The following is a 13082-nucleotide window of genomic DNA, read 5'->3' as shown; positions in this document are numbered from 1 at the left end:
TCTGAGGATTACTGTAACTGCCCGCGTTGCTTATAAGTTGGGGTTTTTTTATTTTTACCTATTAGTGCTAAGCAAGGGGGCTTCCTGCTTTGCTTCTCATGTCCCCATCGATATTTCCATGATCTCATACTGGCTTTTTGTGAACCTCTTTTTGTCATGGTCAATATAATAGTCATCTGCAAATCATTTCAGCGAGCAACGTGCAAGAGAGCATGCTTCAAAAACTACTCAGAGTACAGACAAAGCCTCTTACACTCCTGCCTGTGTTTGGTTTTCTTCTGAACTAACTCCCAGTTCGCTGAGCAGGAGGCATATTCCCAGGTGGTGCTGTCACATGCTGGTTCTTGGAGACCTGGAATGTTATTTCATTCTCATAAAGTGGAGACAGTAAAACATAACCTTACACTAAAATCAAGCAATGCATCAGCAAGCTGCTCTTTGCTGCAGAAATGAGCATTGTTTATTAGATGAGATAGTCCTTCATCCCAGATTTCCATAGCACAGTTGTTTCCTTGGTGAATATGAGTAACTCGCGCACATTCTGCTAAGTTTCCTGACTGGCTCTGAGGGGAATACTTGCAGCACCCAACCTAGAGAGTTTGGTCCCAAATGGGAGGCTGATGTGAATTAAAATATCAAAGGACCGAGGAGAATATAAGAAATAGGCAAATATAACTGTTATTTTGAAAGTCACCACAGCAAATCTTGAACTGTCATAGGATGGTCTTGAACACTGAAGCAATAGAGGCGAGGTGAAGTGTTAGCAGTGTATTTGCATAGGTGGGAAAACCAAATGAGCACTGTTAAAATTGAAGTAAAAACCACAACTATACAGCAGATCGTAGTGGGATACAAAATAGGAGGAAGCTTAAATATGTATGTACGTTCTAAAACTCCATCGTAGGATTATTTAAAGCACAGCCCAAGCAGCAGTGAGAAAAGACTTAGGGCTATCATTTTTACGGAGCATTTAGTCATTTATTAAATGTTTGCACTATACTTCTCTCCCAGAACCCAGCCTACAGGGAAGAATATTCGGCTCCTCTGACAAGGACTTGTGTGAGAAAACGGGTCAGGAGTTGCTTATTCATCCTCTATCAAAAGATCACGATGCTTCCTAGGAGGGGCGGGTGGGAGGGGGCTGTCTAGAGCAGTCAGGCACAACCCCAGGTGATGACTGGGGGTTGTAAATAGGTAAAATCAATAAATAAGTAGAGTCCTGGCACTTGTTCCCGACACTTATGTGGGCTGTGAATTGGGTAGTAAAAGAGGAGATCTGCGTGCCCATAAAACAAGCCCAGCTACTAAGTACTGCTTGCAGAGATGTGCTTGCAGCCGTGATCCCGCTGTACACGGAGGGATGTTGTGATGCTTCCCCCACACTCTTACCTCCTGCTCTTCTGCTACCTGTGGTCGTCTTCCAAGTAGATTTACTTCCTAAATAAAAAATAATGGACAGTAAATGTAAATTGCTGTAATAAAGTAATTTACTGACTCCTGCTGTGTTTTACTATAGACCTTGGATAAAAATAGATGTACATGTGGAAAGCCTGACTGCCTCCTAAATTGTGAGAATGAGAAATTCTATTGGACAATAAATATTCCAAATTAATGCAGCATTTCTTATAATTGCTCAACAATTCCAGTCTGGTTATCATTTTCCTTTATTTTCATGGGTACCAAAATAGGGCATTTCTATAGGTCCTTGAAGCCTGCCCAGTCAGGGCTGGGAAGCACCTGGAGACCTCCCTTCCTATTTGGCTGTGTAAACCCAGAGCCAGACCATTCCAACAGAGCAGACGCAACTTTTTTTCTCGTTTGTTGAAGGAAGGGACAGCGTAACCAGATCTTTCTTATTCAGCAGCGTGATTCAAGGACCCATCGTTCTGGACCCTTCCACACATCTGGATGTGGTGCAAGGCTTGATGGCTTCAGCAGCCCTGGGTTGCATTCCAGCTTCTCAGCATGATGTCTGCTTGCAAGGGAAACTGCAACCAGGACACATAACTGATCGTTTCCTAATCTACCCAGTTGTCCTCTGTAAAGGTATGCTGCTATTTTAAATCCTTGTCACCACAGTGATGTGGATGTGCTATAATCACCTGCTTCTCTTTTCATCTGTCTGTCACCAGATGGCTGTTGTTGATGATTTATAGGATTATATTTCAGACCTCATTAACCAACATAAGAGCATCTATGTGCTAATTTCATCCTGTCAAATACTATTTGTAATAAACATCCTGGTAGTTTCGCCCAGTCGGGTTTATTGACTAAACCAGCAGTGAGGCAGTGCCCACACGCTGATCTGGTGGCTCTGGCGTTAGTGAGCAGGCTGGGTGGATACACACCCCCTCAGCTGCCGCACGCTCCTATGACCATCCCTGCTCAGCAGCTGTCAGGTGAAAGCAAGCCTCGTTCAGCAATCCCTGCTACCTTCAATGAAATGGTTTCACTTAGAGCCCTCTCTTTCCCTGGTGATCTGCACCATCTTAAAAAACATATAACACAGCTCCATACGTGGGTATTTTCTTCCTATCTGAAGAACTCATACCAGCATTCTCGGCTTAGGCAACAAAATGTTACCTATTTCAAGAGCCTGAGGTACCATTCAAGGTACCATCTGCTAGCAAAGCAAGGAAAACTGCAGTGTCTGAGAGCACAGCTGGCCCCACTGCTCCTGGCTTTGGGTGCTGGGACCCAAATTTTCTTCCAGTAATACTCCACACTTGCCCCAAACTGTAAAGTGGTTGGGGGTGACACCCTCACATGCCACTGGAGTCCAGCTCCAGCATGTGGTTTCCAGACAAGATTTGGGAAAAGAGCCAAGGATTTAGCAAGGTTATTAATCCCACATCTCTATTCAGGATAAACTGCTGTTGCCAGGAAAAGCCATATTAAAACAGCTCTTGTCCTACAGCCAACTCCAGGGAGTCCAAAAGCAGTGAGCAGAAGCCCGAAGGTGTAGCTCTGGCCGGTGAGGCTGAGTGTAGAGGATGGACCTTCATTTTCCTCTACTCCAAAATAGCTACAGCCCATGTGGCATTTGATGACGGTTGTAAAACTAGAAAACAATCCAACTTCACTGCAGTGGGAGTGCTGGGGTCAAGGAAAAGAGGTGGTGCTGCAGAAGGATGTGTGTGCAGGGCTGAGGGTATGGGAGGTGCCTGTGAAAGACCTGGTCTGTGCCCATAAAGCCACAGGGGAAAGCTGCTGGAGAGGACTTTCTCCTTTCCAGGGTGCTGGTGGTGATGCTCCAAGCAGGAGCACCTCCGTGAGATCTCACGCTTCTGCTAGCTCTGAGTGCGGAGCAAGGGGTGGGAAGCTGGGCACAAAGGATTCCGTTGCATCGCTCTGCGCTGCTGTGCAAGCTCTTGTATCAGCCTGTGATGCTCATTACCAAAGGCAGGCTGTTGGTGCAACATAAATAACAATAAATCCACCGTAACCGCAATTCTATGGTTAGGCCCATTCCCAATATTTAAAGAAACGGACTAGTATGTATTTATTAAAGGCTACAACTGCTGCAGTGACAACTGGTACCACTGGTACCCGTCTAGATGAACAGATGGTGCTTCTCCTGTGTTTTGTTATTGCTGTCACAGATGGGGAGAGCTCCTGTTTAAGGAAAACCCTGTTTGGCAAGTGTTTTCTGCTGGGACTTGGGATGAGGAAAGCAGCCTGGATGTCAGGTCCCTGCAATCTCTAGCCAGGAGCCCATGCCTACTTGTGTGGATGGGCCCGCTGAGCAGTGTCACTGATAGACAGGGCAAAACTAGGAAAAGAAAAGGGTGTCACAAGCCTTCCGAGCAAGTCTTTTAGCCTTTTCCGATATTTCACTACAGCCTGGGCAGATTGACAGAGGGAGGGAGGTTTCTTAAAGGGCGACAACTTCTGCGTTGCCTTCCCACCCTGGAGCCCTCTCCACGCTGTGGGGCAGAGCACGTGGCACCACTCTGGTTTGTTCCATCAGAGCAGAGTCCAGCGGGACCCAGGTGATGGCTACTCCAGCCAGGGCAGCCTCACATTGCCCCCAGTGTTCCTCAGCCCACATCCAGCGGTGCTCAGCAACCTCCCGCCCATGAGACCTGGCTGCAACACCTTGTGTTTGCTCTGATATTAACATTAAAGACACATCCACCCTGAAGAAAAATCGATGCCCGGGCCCTTATCTTGCAAACCCAGGTAAGCTAGGCTTTTGTACTGCAAAAACACACATGGCTTTTATCAGACCAGACTCTTATTAGAGTAGCCAAAGCTGCTGTGAAGTGTGTAGATAGATTTTTGGAGTAGTTTCCAGGGTCCTTTCTGCCTTGCTCCCTGGGCCACTCCAAAAGCTTTGTCTTGGTGCATCGTAAGAGCCCCTGGGTGGTTTGGCAACCAGGTGAGCAGCCAGTTCTTTTGTCCTATAACCCTGCCTCCCATTACCAACTCCTAGCTTAAGCGCCTTTGCTGGCTGGGTGCGTGTCCTGATGCTCACTGAAGCAATTGCGTTGCCAAACAAATGTTTCAGCAGCCGCAGTCTGGCTCCAAGTGTTCTTAAAATCCCATTTACAGGATTTCCTCTCTGCTGTGCAGGGAGACAGTTCTAAGCAATGTGCTTAGCTCTTCAACAGACTCTTCTGGCAGCTTCTGTGTTGAAACATGGCAGGAGAAGGGCAGGATGGCATGCTATCCCAAAACGTTCCTGTTCCTCTGTGCTTGCCATTGATTCTGCCGTTCAATTTCCCAGCAAGACTAAGCCTAAATGATTTACAGGCAGGAATCTTTCCTGCTCTGAAAAGCTTCTTAAGAGAATGTAACTTGAAGGAACATCTTCCGTTTTCTTATCGTAGAAAAAAGTTCCGGAGGTGATCACCAAGACCAGCACTTTCCCAAAGGTCACAAGCCTGAAATTGTTCAGGATTTATTTTTATTTCTGTTTTTTAGATCATTTGAATAGACAACCAAATCCTTGTTTATATATAAAGCTCAAATACCAAAATAATGAAAATGACGTTTAAAAAAACTGAAGCAAATGGACTTGGTTTCCACAGAAGCCTGTTAATGAGCAGAGTGTTGATCTTCACTTTATGAATGGGCCTTTTTAACTTGAAAGGTTAGTAATAGGATTTCTTTTTTAACTCTCCTGCCTTAAAGCTTAACTTACCTCTGCAGTATCTTTAGTTTTCAGATGAACAAGCAGTAATTAGTCGTCCCTTACTGGGAAATTCTTCAGGCTATTTCTGCACGTGGCAGAGGGGGGTGCAGGCTCCCGGGAGGAAGGTTTTGGGGTCCCTGCGCTAGCAGCCAAACCGCTGGCCGCCCTGCTCCCAGCTGGACGTGCAGGTGCTCAGGGATGCTCAGCTGGCTCAGTTACAGCCTGCCAGCTCCATACCACCTCACACCCTCAGAAACCTTTTTTTTGATACAGTTGGGTGGAAGACTCATTCTTTTCAGGATTTCCCAACCCACCCCACCCCTGAAAAAGCTCATTAACGATTTTTAAGCAAAGACCTGGCTGCACCCACATCCCAACCAGCAGTCCCTGTTCTTTGCCCAGCTGTGCGCTGCCCTGTGGGGCACTGAGCCCCACCACCCAGGCACAAAGCCTCCGTGAAGCTTGCAGGAGTCTTCGACAAAGCCAGGGGTGAGCCAGCAAGCTGCTTTGGAAGGGTTTTGCCGGGGTCTGTGGGGTGATGCCAGCTGCCCCCCAGGGCAGGCAGCGGCCAGAGGGGGATGGCTGTCCCTTGCTGCAGTGCCCGCTCCTGCCTACTTCTGTCTCCCAAATGCCCCTGTCACTTAAACATGGCAATTTAAAGAATAACAGTCAGATGATTCTCAGTACCATCTGTCTAAACATTGCTTTTGCTAGGAAGTCAATTAAGCTATAGTTTTTCTTTGCAGAGAATGATAGCTGCACTCTGATGAGAAATGCATTTGATAATTTAATAGGCATTTTGTCTTCTTTCTAACAAGCTGTGTTGATTTGAGTAGTCTGCTATTCACTAAGGGAGGAAAATGAATGAACTGAAGTAAAACATTAGAAGATCCATCAGTGTGAAGGATGTTTAATCTCTGCAAACTAAAAATAAAGCTTGTGAGCTATTTGGATTATTAACATTTGAATGATAAAGAAATTTAGGAAATGCCAAGACACTGCGCAGGGAAAAATGACAGCTTTTTAAATTAAAAAGAATTGTTTTGAAATAATGGAAATAATCATATTTTGACTTTTGAAGTAAAAAAAAAAAATGTTTCCGTGCCAGTATTTCTGTGTAGTAGAATATTTTCAAAGGCAAAATCAAAATGTTCAATAATTTTTCAGGGCTCCAGCTTGAACGAATCAGTCCCAGGTTGTGAGAGGCTTTTTGATATTTTCAGTTCACAGACATTTTTGCCTGTCTGTCTTCCTAGAATATGGAAAACCTTCAAAGTCTCAAACGCAATATGATCGGAAAACCTTTTCCCACTCAGCCCTGGTGCTTTAATGGACTGTCTTTGGCAGAACTGTGGGGGTGGTTATCGGGGCCAGGTGGTGCTTTAGCTGAGGGCAGTGACTTCTCAGCCTGGTGATAAGTGTGGAGATGGTTTCCGCTGATTTTTTTCCATCATTGGCCCCTACACAGGTTGGATTTTATGGAAAACCAAGAGCCAATTCCAAAAATAAGATAGTTTGGCAGTTAGAAAACAAAATGGGATTTTGTTTTTATTTATTTTAGAATGGTGTTAGCACATCTGTGCACTGGTGCAGCAAGGTTTTTTGGCACATGGTCAGCCTGAGCCTGAAAACTGCCCCTGAGAGAGTCTCCTGGCCCGTTGCTGGGCTGTACCCAGGCCCCAGTGACCGCAGGGATGCGACTGGTGTGGCTGCTGCATCCCTCCTTCCTGAGAAGTACAGCAGCGAGCGGGAGCTGCGGGGACCCGGGCAACGCCAGAGCGGCTCCCCGAGTCCCCTGAGGGGGGAAATCTGAGGCTGTGCCTCATGACGAACAGTGGATGTGTGGGGTAAAGCTTCCCGAGAAAGGGGTGCAGATACAGGCTCCCTGCCGGAGCTGAGGAGCTGGGCTAAAGCAGCATCACCTTACTCTTTCTGCTAGAAAATGTGTTTTTCCCCAAAATCAAATAGCAGAGGGGGTGAGTGGAAGAACAGGAGGCGCAGTGACTCTGTCCCACACTGGCTGGTAGCCCTGTGCTGCCTCTGGAGCCCAGATCTGAGTTTAAGTCTTCTGCTTCAGATCTGCTCCACACAAAGAACCAGCAGCTCCTGAAAGCCACTTCCCAGGCCCTCCGCTCATTGCTTGCAGGTGGGCGCTCGGGAGAAGTTAACTTTAGTAATGGTTTAAACCTGGTGGGATGGAGGCTGACGTCAGGTGAGTGATGGGCAGGGTGTGGGGAAGCTGTGGGGAAAAGGAGAGGCTGAGAAGGAGCCGTGCCAGGAACCGACTGAGGCAGGGACAGGGCAAGAAACAAAGAACGAGCCAGGATGATTAAATCTACAGGTCTGCATTGCACAAGCCCTTGTTTTCTCTCCTCTTATTTTCATAATAAAAGTTAAATATGGCAAGTAGCAAGCCATCCATATGGGACCAGTTTTTTGTATTTACTGTAAATTCCCCTGTGTGGCTGGGAAGCTGGTCCCAGCACAGCTGCAAGGCTGGAGGCATCTCAGTTTGGTGCCTGGTACTTGCCAGGACTAACAGAAACCCTGCAAAGCACAAGCAGCCTGTCGGTCCTTTGTCACAGCACCCTCTTACCCCCGATGCATGCAGGTCCGTAGGTCTGTGACCGACAGGGTGTCTTTATAACGTTCACTACTCAGGTGGTTATACAGTAGCCGCAGTGTGCTAGCAGGAGACGTGCATCTCTGCTACATTGCAATAAGTGCTTAAATAAATCCCAAGTAAGCTTCCACCCCAGCAAGAGGTGACACAAACTGGGCAGAGCCACAGCACCAGGTCTCATCCAGGTCTCCCAGGACACTGAGTACAGCCTCCCATCGGGGTCTGCTCCTCTGTCGGCCCTTCCCTGCCTTGTGAGCGTGTTTTTTCTCAAGAGTCTTTGAATCCTCCTTATTGCAGTGTAAGCCACATCTGCACTGGAGATTTGTTATAGACCCTAAAGCAAGAACTAGCACGTGTAGAAGTGCCGCATAGTGAACCTTTTCTCTTGGACCAAGTACACACAGAGAAAAGCAAAATACAAACCACTTACAAATGTTTTATAGGCATGGGCTTACTTTTGCACTTTTTCGTGAAGATTACTTGGGGGAATCTGACATTTTATGGACCTAAATAATGGCTCACCTACAGATTACTGTCCAGGCTTGGACACACCCCCCACCCCCCCCTTTGCAGCTCAAGGGATGTTTGGAAAGACCAAGTCTTAGCTCACAGGTGGGGTGAGGCCGAGGGCTGCATTCAAAGTGTCCCAGGAGGTGTGACAGGAGCCCACTGGTCCCAGGACTGCTCCTGGATCTCTCCTGCCCTGCTACCGAACATCCCTGTTGCTTTGCTCTCCCCTTCCCTGGAGGACCTGCCGTGGGAGAGGGCTGGGAAAGGTCCAAAAATCCAGTTGGCTGTGGCACAGCTCAAAAAAGACAGAGCAAACTTCAGAAAGAACACCAGGTTTTAGGATATTTTCCGTTAACTTGAGGGCAAACTGGGGTTTCTGTAGCAGTTAACGACATGGTATGGGCTCCTCACGGGTTTACTCGTCCCTGTCTTCTTGAAGTTACAGTTGTTTCTGCTGAGTTGAAAGCTCTGAAGGTGATACCCTGAGATGAAACTCCAGTGCTTTTGAAAGACAGCGTATCTGAATGCCAGAAAGAAGGACAAAGATTAAAATTGCTGGGATTATGCCTGAAGCAAGAGTACGCCATGGCAAACAGACGGATTTCATGGAAATGTGAAATGGCCATCTGCCAAAGGTTCCTGTGAGCTCTGAAACAATACCACGAGGTAAAACAATACTGTGATTTAACCAGAGGGTGAGTAATACTGCTCCTGGCAGCTGCACGTGGGCTGGAAATATCTGCACAGCTTATACCTCAGGGTCTTCTCAGGATCCTGCTGGCAGTGCTCCTACGGAAAGGTCCTGGTACCTGGGGTGCGTACCTAGCCACTGGGCTCTGGAGCTGGAAGGACTGATGCTGCTCTGGTGCTGGTAGAGATTTCTCACCTGAGTAACACCCAACAGAAGCCCCTGGAACAGCCCCAAATGCCCTTTAATTGAAACTTACAATTTTTTATTTTTTTTAAAAAAAAAACCCACCCCCATATTAAATTACTGCAATAGTTGAGGCAAGGACTGAATGCAATGGAGTTGTTTCATTTTAATAGAAGCTGTAAATTATCTTTGGAACAGGATTGAGTCTTGTGGATGGATGCTCTTTAGCAGAACGGACCAAACTTTGTTTAAATCCCTTTGCTGGCGCATACCACTGGGCACCACGGGACTTGTTGTTGAGCTTGCTTGCATCATGTGCTTTTACCCTCCCTTCTCCTCCTCTTTCATCTTTAAATTTAGGTAGGAGCTGTAATTCACCTGTTTTCAAAAGGCCCTTCTGAAAGGCACACACTGCTCTTAAATATCTCCCTCCCACGGTGCAGCCACAGCTCAAGGCCAACTTAGCATGATTGTAATTCTGAGTGATTAAAATTTATGGTGGCTAATCTGTTGAAAAACTTATGTTAGAGCAGCATTCGGCTGATCAGGTTCATTATCTGATAACTGCTAGTAACTTCTGCTGTGGGATCTATAGCCTGATTCCGAGGGGAAGGTATTTAACCTGCAGCAGCTTATGAGACTAGAAAGAAATAATAAAACCCAGTGTACACTTAAGGGAAAAAGATGAAATAAAAGTTATTGAGAAGCAGCTGGTGAAATGGTTGAGACGTTAGAGTAGTAACTAACCAACAGCCCTGCTAAACTGATGGGCTGTGTGACCTTGGCTGGGAGCAGGTACGGAATGGTGGTGTCTGCCTCAGGCTAGCAGAAATTCAGGCAAATAAGGAGATAAAATAGCAGCCGATCAAACCTGATCCTGTTCAACGGTACCAGAATGGATTTCCGAGGCAGATTTTTTGCAGAATTATTAATGTGCTTTGAAATTTCTGTGAAGCAAGGAATTGCTTGGCAGGATTGTTGGATTTTGGCACAGCAAAGGCTGAAGAACAAGCCTTCACTGCTGGGCCATGCAGTGGAAATGTGCTCGGCTGGGTCTCGTTTTGGAAAGTCTGAGGATTGCCGTCAGCATCCCAGGCATGGAGGGATCACGTGAGGGAGGTGCACTGGATCACCAGCCAGGCACAGTGTTTGGCTTTGGGCGCTCAGGGAGCACTGTCTTTCCCACCCTGCTCAGCAAACATGTAAGGTTACTTTGACTTATTTTAAATTCTTTTTGGAGATAATGTTAGTAACTCAAGCTGCTCATAGCCTGCCCATGGAGAAGTATTAAATGGTTTATGCCGTTTTCCTGCTGCCTGGCACAATTTTATTACGTTCCCATCTCTGCTGCTGGGGCCATAGCACAGTGTGGAGGGGCTGCACTCGGTGCTGCCCCAACCAGACACAGCGAGGGCAGGATCGGTGGGCTGCCCATCCCTCCTGCCACCTACTTGCTGTTGTCATGGTCCCTTGAGCAGGCGTTTCCTAGGCCAGGCTGCAGTTTCCTTGGAGATTCATTCAGTTCACGCTGTGCCACAGTGAGGAACTCCTTTCCCACCTCTGGGCCATGAATCCAGCAACCTTTGCCATCACTGCTCGTTGTGTCCTGTTAGGGAGTGCCGGGGCAGCTTTGCCTTAGGAAAAGGAAATGTGCTGATGAATCAGGAGCGGTGGCAGGCTCCCATAAGGACTTGTCCCTTCTTTTTAACAAGGTGTTTTATTTTGTAACCTTCCCATCATTTTTAATAAGCTCTTTGCTGTCAAAGCCGCACTTGGCTATCTTTCTCATTTTCCATCTGCTTATGAAAAGGGCTTACAAGAGATGAATGATTAAGAGGCGATTCTGTTGAGGATGGCTGCCCTGTGCAAGCAATCAGGGTTCCCATCTGGCTTGCTTTGTGGTTGGTTTTTTTTTTTTTGTTTAGTTTTCCAAACTAATGTTGCTGACATGGGAAGCACACCAGCACATGTGTATGGCCCAGGCTCCTTTCCAAAGGGGGCTTGGTCTGGGGGCTGGGAGGGTTGTCTGGGTGAGAACTGAGGAAGAAAAGCAAGATTTATCCCATTTAATTAATCTTCTGTCTTTTCTTGTGTCTGCTGGAACTGCACCTGTATTGCTAAGTGAGAACACGGTCCTATTACCTAGGTGTGATCACATCAGTCAGTCCTTTTAGCAAGCTTTCTTCAAAAGGCTTAAGTGTGGTATAAAAATGATTCATTTTTAAATTCAGTCTGAATGCTTCATCATGCCACACTGGAAACTCTTGTTCAAAGCTATCCCAAACAGTCCTGTGAAAGACAGAAATTACCCAGCACATAGTCGTTACCCTGTCTGCCTAGGAGTGATTTGTTACTGCAAAATGAAACTGTCCAACAGTAATAACTTAAAAAAGAAATCCTCTTCATCAGTGAGATGAGAATGTAGTCTTTATAATTTATTATGGCAGCATCAAAGAAATCTATTGCATATACCTAACTCTTGGAAGCAGGAGAGATTCCCTACAGTTTCTGTTCCTTCTTGCAGGAAATTTGCCTGGCCCAGAGATTACTGGCTGTACCCTTCCAGACCAAGCTCCCACAGTGATCAACAGGAGCTATGGTTTTGGCTCAGAGAGAAAAAAAACAGCTTATTTTTGCCCATATTTATGGCAGCTGGCTCTAGCAGTGTCCATAAGTGCTCACCACTAAGGGTGAGTCCCAGTTGGGAATGCAGAACTGGCCTCCAAAGAGCCTCTTTCTGCCTTCAGTAGCTTGTTAAAACATAAATCTCTTCCCAGCCAGGCTAGGGTGACCCTTGCAGTCTGTTGCAGCAGTTCGTATCACAGTTCACAGAGATGTTTTTGTTTGCCCGTAGGGATGAGTGTGTTGTTGCAATCCTTTAACTGGTACAGCACGTTCAAAACAGAAAGGTCTTTCATGTATTCCTGCTTCACTGCTCTCAGCGAATTACCAGTCATCTGATTTAATTAAAGGATAACTCAGCTAAACCTAATACGCACATTAGTCAATGATACTTCTTAAAGCTTTGTCTGGGTAAATTTATATATATCTTCAATTACGGGAATGGCTCAAATGAAAAATGAAGCCTCTTTAGCCCCTGCTTTTACTTCTGAGGGTCTGAAATGTATTTTTTAGACCAACAAGCTTTATGAAGGGCTGCAGTGCATTTAGAACAATTCCTGGTAGCCTTTCCGATGAAACATTCCTCCTCCTTTCCATGATGTCCCAGATCCTTCGCATGTTCGACAGGCTGCCCTTTGTCTCACGCCACCAGAGAAAGCTTCTGTGTTCTCCCTGAAAGGGGAAAGGAGCTCGGTGCCCCAAACCAGCCTTGTCTTGTCTGTCCTCACTTGGCCCTAAGCATCCAGAAATGCTCAGAGACCACGCTCCTACAGCTGGGGCAGGGTGGTGGCATGTGAGGACACAGGAGAGGTGCTGTAGCTGGAAAAGAGCCAGGCCCGCTCTCCTCCCTCCCTCCCTATGCTTTATCTACATTTTCTCGACAGCCTCTTGAGGCAGGAGGGAACAAGCCCCCCTACCTCCAGGCTGTGGGGGGCATAGACATGGAAGTCCTGACATCGAGGGAGAAATAAAGCCACCTCTGCCCATAAGCTGTCCTTGAAATTGTAATTGGGCTGTTACATGGAGGTGAAAAGCGCTTTCTACTTTTTAATGTGTTTATTAAGTGGGCAGTATATGATTTATTATGTTCTTAATTATTCATTTTCTTGCTCATAAGTGCCTGGATTTTTGTAAATGATGAGATAGAGAAGTGTAATGCTGTCACTTAGGAACCTTAACTGAAATGAAGGGTTTGGCTTTTTAATGCAATTTATATTTATGAGAAACTAATATGAGATCATTTTATATTATCAAAGTAATATAACTAATACAAGATGAGTAAAAGAATGATGGTCAGATAGGTCAGATATGAACTG

General features: G+C 46.3%; 1 long non-coding RNA gene across 5 annotated transcripts in view; it reads left to right on the top strand.

The window, feature by feature from the left end:
• Positions 1 to 13082, top strand: part of LOC114014749 (uncharacterized) — a 40499-nt gene that overhangs the window by 6406 nt on the left and 21011 nt on the right. For 4 of the 5 annotated variants that reach the window (XR_008735267.1, XR_008735268.1, XR_008735266.1 and 1 more), the window contains 2 exons: positions 1862 to 2046; positions 8710 to 8936. This is a non-coding gene — a long non-coding RNA (uncharacterized LOC114014749). The remainder of the gene's footprint in view (positions 1 to 1861; positions 2047 to 8709; positions 8937 to 13082) is intronic. The other variant, XR_008735269.1, reaches the window with a different exon arrangement.

Source organism: Falco cherrug, chromosome 15 (genome assembly GCF_023634085.1).
Source record: "Falco cherrug isolate bFalChe1 chromosome 15, bFalChe1.pri, whole genome shotgun sequence".
Classification (NCBI taxonomy): domain Eukaryota; kingdom Metazoa; phylum Chordata; class Aves; order Falconiformes; family Falconidae; genus Falco; species Falco cherrug.
This window is presented reverse-complemented; position numbering and strand designations above follow the sequence as displayed.